The sequence below is a fragment of the Pyrgilauda ruficollis genome, unplaced genomic scaffold (genome assembly GCF_017590135.1).
Source record: "Pyrgilauda ruficollis isolate IOZ18807 unplaced genomic scaffold, ASM1759013v1 scaffold51, whole genome shotgun sequence".
Taxonomy (NCBI): domain Eukaryota; kingdom Metazoa; phylum Chordata; class Aves; order Passeriformes; family Passeridae; genus Pyrgilauda; species Pyrgilauda ruficollis.
In genome coordinates, this window is record NW_024526711.1 from 2,764,661 (window position 1) to 2,771,924 (window position 7,264).

At 36.3% G+C, this 7,264-nt stretch overlaps 1 protein-coding gene across 3 annotated transcripts in view; it reads right to left on the reverse strand.

Moving 5' to 3' along the window:
* Positions 1–5,667: 5,667 nt before the first annotated feature.
* Positions 5,668–7,264, reverse strand: part of LOC121360548 (synaptotagmin binding cytoplasmic RNA interacting protein) — a 26,133-nt gene continuing 24,536 nt past the window's right edge. For all 3 annotated transcript variants that reach the window (XM_041480455.1, XM_041480454.1, XM_041480452.1), the window contains exon 11: positions 5,668–7,264. This exon is cut by the window's right edge. The gene's annotated coding sequence lies outside the window, so the exon portion shown is untranslated.

Consider the following 7,264-nt stretch of genomic DNA (forward strand, 5'->3'; position numbering starts at 1 on the left):
ACCTTCTGACTTATAATCCAAGGGCCCTGTCTGGTCTTGACCTGGTGTTTCCATCTGGCCAAGATCCATCACACCTGACATTCTCCTCTCATCATGTTGTGGCTGCTACATGGTGCCTGGCTAAAGCGTGTACCTACCTTCCACAGGAAAAGGACAGACAGGTTAGAGTCAGGGAAGATTCTACAAAGCTGTAACACAGCTAAATGAAGTTGTTGTATGTTGTGGTTTGCCAAGTTATTTCCCTATTTTTTCTTTAATCCTAGATTAGAAACTTGCCAGTAGTGTAGTTCAGGCAGATGTGATGGCTGTCTTTTGCCCACAGAGAGAGGACTTCTTTTTCAAACTGTTTCATTTCTTTCCCTTTTCTCAGGGAGCAAATAATATGCTTTCTAAAGAGCTTTACAAAATGGGGAGTATTTGTGATGTGATCAGTCCTAGGCCAACCTGTTAAATACAAGACAAACCCTTTGGTATTCCTCTGAGGAGGAACTCCCTGGTTGTCAACGTTGCTTGAGAAAGAACAAAGGTATTTACAGAAGATCCTGCAAGTTTTTCTTTTCAGACTTTTTGCCCTTCCAGATGTCTAAGTCAAGACATGTCTGTTCTTTCTTAATGTGAACTTTAACCACAATTTTAGTTCATTTGTGAAACCTGAGATCTCTCCACATTACTTTTACCATGTGGCAGAAAGGCAGAAGTTGCAAGATTATCACATTAATCTCACCTGACCCATATCTAAGAATTCCAACACCTCTTCACTTCTTCCTAAACATCTTTCAGGGTCAGTCGATACAGGTATGGGGGGTGGGGGTGTTTTTGTTTTGGTTCCTGTGGGTTGGTTGTGTCTCCCCCCACACCCACCCCCCAAGCAGTATATGCATTTTTGCGAACTACAGGTACTCTAAGATTGGCCCTCCTGTTAAACAGGTTCAGTCTTTCTCAACAGAGTCAAAAAATTATCTTGATTCTAAAATGCATGCCTTAATTATGGGCTCTAACTACACCCAGCCATCTGAACCTAAAACCAGGATTGCTAAGTTATTCTATCTTTAACTGCATTAAGAATTTTAATCACACATGTTTTAATCTTCATGTATTAAAAGAAAAAAAAGGTTGCTTCACAAGGATTTAGAAACTTGTAATACACACTATGCATGACTGTCTCTTGTTCTTCCAGAGACTACAAAAATTGGAGTTGATCATCATCTACCTGCAGCTGTACTAGTTATTATTGTAGCTGTTCTTTACTAGCTCCACAGTAAAACTACAGAAGCATTTTAGCACACTTCAATACCACATCATCTGCTTTATCACAGGCCCTCACTGAAGGTAGTTTGCGTACACCTTGTTGAGGTGTGACCACTGCCTGTTATATCTCAATGCCATCTGTACCTGCATGGTGGGTACACTGCATGCACCTCAAACTGCATTACACACTGGCAGGCTTCATTTGCCAAAAAGCATAGTCAGCAATGTGTTTTCACTATTCATCTGTATACTCCACTTCACTCATCACTCAATGAAAGCAGTAGTATTTAGAAATATTACACTTGAGGCAATAAACTGTGAATGTTTATATACTGCCATTAAGAAAACAAAATTCTTTACTTGCTAGTAGAAACCTGTATTGATTTTAACAGTTAACCTAAGAAAAGACCAACAAGCTCAGATTAACTTCTAGGGTCTAAGACTTACTGATCAGTTCACAACATGTGAATATTAAGACCATTTTCCTGGATAGAAATATGGCCACCTAAACAAACCAAACTTCAGATTAGTCTAACATTAAGCAAAAATGCAAACTGCCATTTATTACACCGTTCCCACTGTAACGTCACTTCCATGCAAACACCATACTAAATCCAATGGATTTAAGACCTTACAGATCCCTTCTTAAATGGAAGATCGATCTCACTGGAGTTATCCCCATAATGAATTGGGGTTTCTTTCTGAGAGCTTGTGTTAATATTACAAGAAAATAGTGGAGCAAGGCACTGCTAATGCGTGAAGCCACCTAAGCCTTGTTATACCATCAGGTCTTCCAATGAGAGAAGATATGACCTGTCCCTTCGGGTCCAGGCCAAATCTTCTGTTAGCATGAAACCCACATCATGTTTCTTCATCTGCAAATTCTGACAGATTTTAACAACATATACGCCAGTTTTCTTCAAAGCAGCTTTTAAGCACCTCACTAATTCAAAAGTAAGTGTAAATGATCACACTTCTGTAACTGTAGATAACAAATACAGGATGGTTTCACTAGACTAGTTTAAGGCAGTTACACACTGATCACTTCCTGGTGAAATACACATCAGTGATTGTCACTGAATGTTTGTCTTCTGCTAGAAGTATCAACTTAAACACACACACAAACCACAAAATTCTGTTGAAAACTGTGGATTGGGAACAGGTTGGCTTATCAAAACAACTGTTTGTACTAGAAGAAAAAACATTTAATTGCAACATTCAAAGGAAGTCTTTGACCACAATCTGAAACAGGAACAATCCTTTAATAGCCACTTTGGCTTTCCAGATGCAGGGACGATGTATTTTTATCTGTCATCTCAAATACTGTAATGTTAAATCACCCCTGAATTGTAATACACATCTGCATAATGAAAATATTCCCTATAATTTATTTTAGCTCTCAACGGTGTTTTGTAATACAGCTTCATTTCAAATTATGCTGACATTGCTTCTTAAGAAAAGCCCTGGTTTACTGATGGAGCATCTATAAATTTATCTTTGTCAAATTCCCAAGGAGGAAGCTTTTTAGTCCCAAATTCATTACACTTAGTAATAGTACTTAGTTATTTTTAAATAACCATTATGAGTGACAGAATTAGGTACATTCCTCATCCCACTGAAGAGAAAAAAAACCTGAAAACTGTTACTTTAGATGGTAGAACAATACTGAAAGCATGACACTTGGAACCAGAAACTCAGGATCCAATACATTCCATTCCTGGCTTTCAATAGATGACTTGTGTTCACGTAAAAACCTTTAAACTACTATGATTACTAACCCATTTGTGTAAAAATAGATACTGAATTATCTATGAAGTATTTAAGACATTTTTAGATCTGAAATATTTAACACTAAACAGTGTCAGATTACACTCAACATTCACTTGGCAATGAAGTGGACACACTAAAATTAAGAGTTAAAATGCACAACCTGGGTTAATCGCTGCAGATAAGGAATCAATTAAACAGTCTACTGAAGCTGGATTTTAAGTACTGCAAGTCATTTAAGTACTAGAAAGTCTATTTTTACTTACCATTATCTTCTGTGCAGTCAAATGACATAGACTATTCTACTGGCTTTGCAGCAGAACTAAGAGTGCATTTCATAACTTCCTTAGTGCAAAGAAAACAAGGAGTAAGATTCCATGTCTTTTCTACACGTTAGCGACAAAGCAAGTACGCTGTCACACTAACTGTGCACAGACAACTGTCACCAATAATCAGCCAAATGAATCACTCTCAGACTATGGGGAATTAGATTTTTGACACTCCAAGTTTTACCTAAATGACTGTTTGAATACAAGTGTTGGCTTTAGAGTGGAGACCAAACTTCATGAACAGTTACCTGAACTGAAACGTATTTTGTGATTAAAACTTTAAATATTCAATCTGCAATTAAGTACCTATTACCTACATGTCACAACTGCATTTTCTAGACTTCACAGATGCTTTTATTTTTGTACTTTTAAAAAAAATGAAAAGCTTCCAGGTACCTGGAAGTCTGACCATCTAAAGAAGCTTTTGTGAAGACGGCTTTAAATAAATCACATAACCCAATTTATCCAGATGAGCTCAGCTGTACAGCATCTGCTAAAGAGCTGGCCATTTAAAAATATGTATTTTGTGGAAAAACTAGTAACCAGTTATATATTGGCAAGAAAAAGTGTAATTACATGAGACAGTCACCCCTCTCCAAACTGCCAGTAAACTAACAACATAGTCCTAGTGGCACTTTTCAACTCTCTTTTGTAACAATCTAGACAAAGGGGCATCTAAGCAGTGACACTTTCCTCCCGTGGATTTTTTAACGTAAGTAAATATACACTTGCGAACTGTGACCAGGTAACTCTGAAAATCAGGCTCCTGGAAAGATTTTAACATCAGAGCTTCCCGGAAGCATTGTTTATTTGTACTAGATGGCTGTAAATTGATAGTAATTTATTCCTTCTTCCTCCACTATCCGTATTAAGGATCAAGGAATCTTCAGGTCAATTTTTTGTTGCCACATCCCATTTCCCTCTGACAGAGCAAATGGCCAAGAACAACCTGGTGTTTCCTATGCCCATCTAGTTCAACTAGTTAGCCTCAGACAAGAGATGTCATGTGCTGGTGCTGGAGTTCACTCAGCAAGACACTCCATAAAGGCAGACTTTTATATCCATGAAGTCCAAATAGTCATAAAGTCAGGAATCATAGATTCAGGGCATGAACACAGACTCAAGCTTGCACTTGACCCATTTCAGTTGTCCGAAAACTGTCTTGTCACATTTTCTGCCTCGTTGCCTATTTCAAAACTTGCTACTCCATTTTAAACAATATTTTCCACTAATATCTCACTAATGTGAGGGAATAATGTTGTGCAGTGTATCAATTTAAACACACTCTTTTGTGGAAATGTTCTGTATGCTTATGTCCATGTTGTCTTTCAGTTTTATTTCTCCAACCAAAAAAAGAAAAGCCTCCCCTCACTGGCATATAGAAGCACTAAAATAATTGCTAGGCTGAACAGGAAAGTTAAGCCTCTGAAGAATAATCAAAGGCACAAGGGAATAAAAAGTTGCAGCCATGTATAACATTTCTATCCTGAAGTTGGGAATCCTGCTTTTAGAGGACACTACATTTATTTTAGACTCTGTCATACCCTTCACCCCAACAAGAACAGAATTATATTCCTTATTTTAGATTTTAAAGACAGTATTTACATAAGAGTTGTACAACGCAGAAATTCAGAAACTGATCTCAGTATCTTATTGTAATAACAGCCTTCCTCCAACAGTATAAACACAAAACTTAAGTTCTGGATCATAACAAACCTCCTCTTTAAAAACTGGAAAGAAAAAAAAAAGTACAGTTGCATGTCCTATCTGAAACCTTTCAAACAAAAATTAGTATTAAAACAGGAGCATAATTTTAAAAGCTGTGTATTGGAGTGTTTATAAACCAGAAGTGTTAAGCAGCAGTTTCCGGTTTCTTATTAAATTCAACTAGACTTCAAATTTAGAAACGCATTACAAACCAATGTGGAACTATACTACTTATGCACCTTTGCAGGTGTTTCAGTAAAGAAAGCCTCCTGTGAGAATAAACAGAGGCAGCACATTATATTAAGTCAAAACTTGCCTTCAATATGCCAAAAAGAACTGTGTCATATGTTCATTTGTCACCAAAGCACCCCCTAAGAGATGCATTATTGCTGTAGAACATTTCAAGTTTACCAACACCCAAGTGCAACCAAACTGATGTTGTATATATGCACTTGCCCACTCTCACCAGTATTTCCACTTAATGGTTTTTCTTTAAACAATCAAATTTAAAGCTTTGTTAAATAACACTTTTTTGATTTTAGGTTTTTTTCCCACAATATTAATCACCACATGCAATTTAGTTTTCTGATAATTTTTCTAAAAAACTGCACCAATATCAGAACAGTGCAAATCATATTTAATTGTAAAAGTTATAATGGCTTGAATTCATAATTGGAGGGAACACTGTCAGGATCTTGGTATTTAGCTCACTCACCATTGCTTGTATTCCATTAAAAACTTTCCTGTCAATTTTGCTTTTTTTTTTTTCTTTAAGTAGTCGTCCCCTATGCTTTTATCAGAGCTGAAATTAGGGATTTAATCCACAATTTCAACACACATAGTGCCTTAGTTGCAATGTTTTTATGCACTTCCATCTACTGTTAAATTCCATAGACTTATTATCCCCCACAACACGTTTCCAGACTAAGAACTAGTCACTAGCACTTGTGATCCAACAAGTGTTTTAAGTTTTTCAGCAATGGAGAGATTTCAAGATTAAGAAATCTGAGGACTTTCCCTCTCCTACAGCCCCCAGTGTTTCATTTCATAGCAAGTTCAAAATTGGTTTCCACATCTTGACAGTGTTCCTTATAAAACCGTATGACAGTAAAAGTGCCAGTAGGCATGGCAACCTCTTTGAAGGGAGCATTTAAATTCCTTGGCACTGGGAATGCCAGCACCAAGGATTACATTGAAATTCAAAATTATACTTAAGGCTACAATTAGAAAACCCCCTTTCCATAAGCCTAATTTCTCTAAGTAGATTTTGAAACTCAGAAGCTAATGCAAGTGTTAAGTTTTATGTTCGAATTTGAGGAAGAAATTTCTTTTCTTTAGCAAGGGCAGTATATGAAACTCTGGTAGCAAATGTCTCTTAGGCATTGACTACTCATTTCACCATCGTTCACTTACTTTGTCTTAATGTTCAAAACTGGCAAGGCACATTTACATATTCCAATGAATACTTGACAATTTTTAATTACACTTTATGTCCCAGCTATCCCAGTAATTGACATACAACATACTAAAATGGTTTATTAAGATAACAAAAAAAAAAAAATCAATTAATGTGAAAACATACAGGCTATTGGCAACCACTATTCTAAAAATTATGTAAATACAAGTAAACATACTGAAATGTGTGCGATTCTAAGTTTTTAACCAGAAGATCTCTGTACTAACACACATTTATATTAATGACACATAAAAAAAATAAAAACTTTATTACAAAAATAAGTTACACTCGCCTCCAGCTTACAGTATAAAACAATTTTATTTGCAGGAATGCAAAATGATTGTTTGCCATGAGCATTTTCAACATATGACATATCTAATTTTGTTAAAATTTGCATTTACTGGGGGAACTGGTGTGTATAAAACCTTAATTAGGTATAAGCTTCAATTTTCATTGTGGTGCCTATGGGTATGTAGTATAACTGCAGTATCCCTTTGTGAAGGGTGTTAAGGGAACTCTTTATGCCAAGTCCAAAGTAAGTCATAATTTCATCTATCTTTTACCTATATGAAACTGGACTTGGCAAGGTTCTGTTTTATTTTGTCTTTTTCTAAGGGTTGTTCAATAGAGGATGCTTCACCACTGAACACTCACTGTCATCAAGGTGCTTTAGAAAATTAAAAACATAGCACAAATGATTGTACTCTACTCTACTCTACAGGTTATCATGATCTGCGTAAGAGAAATGGAAAGCTGA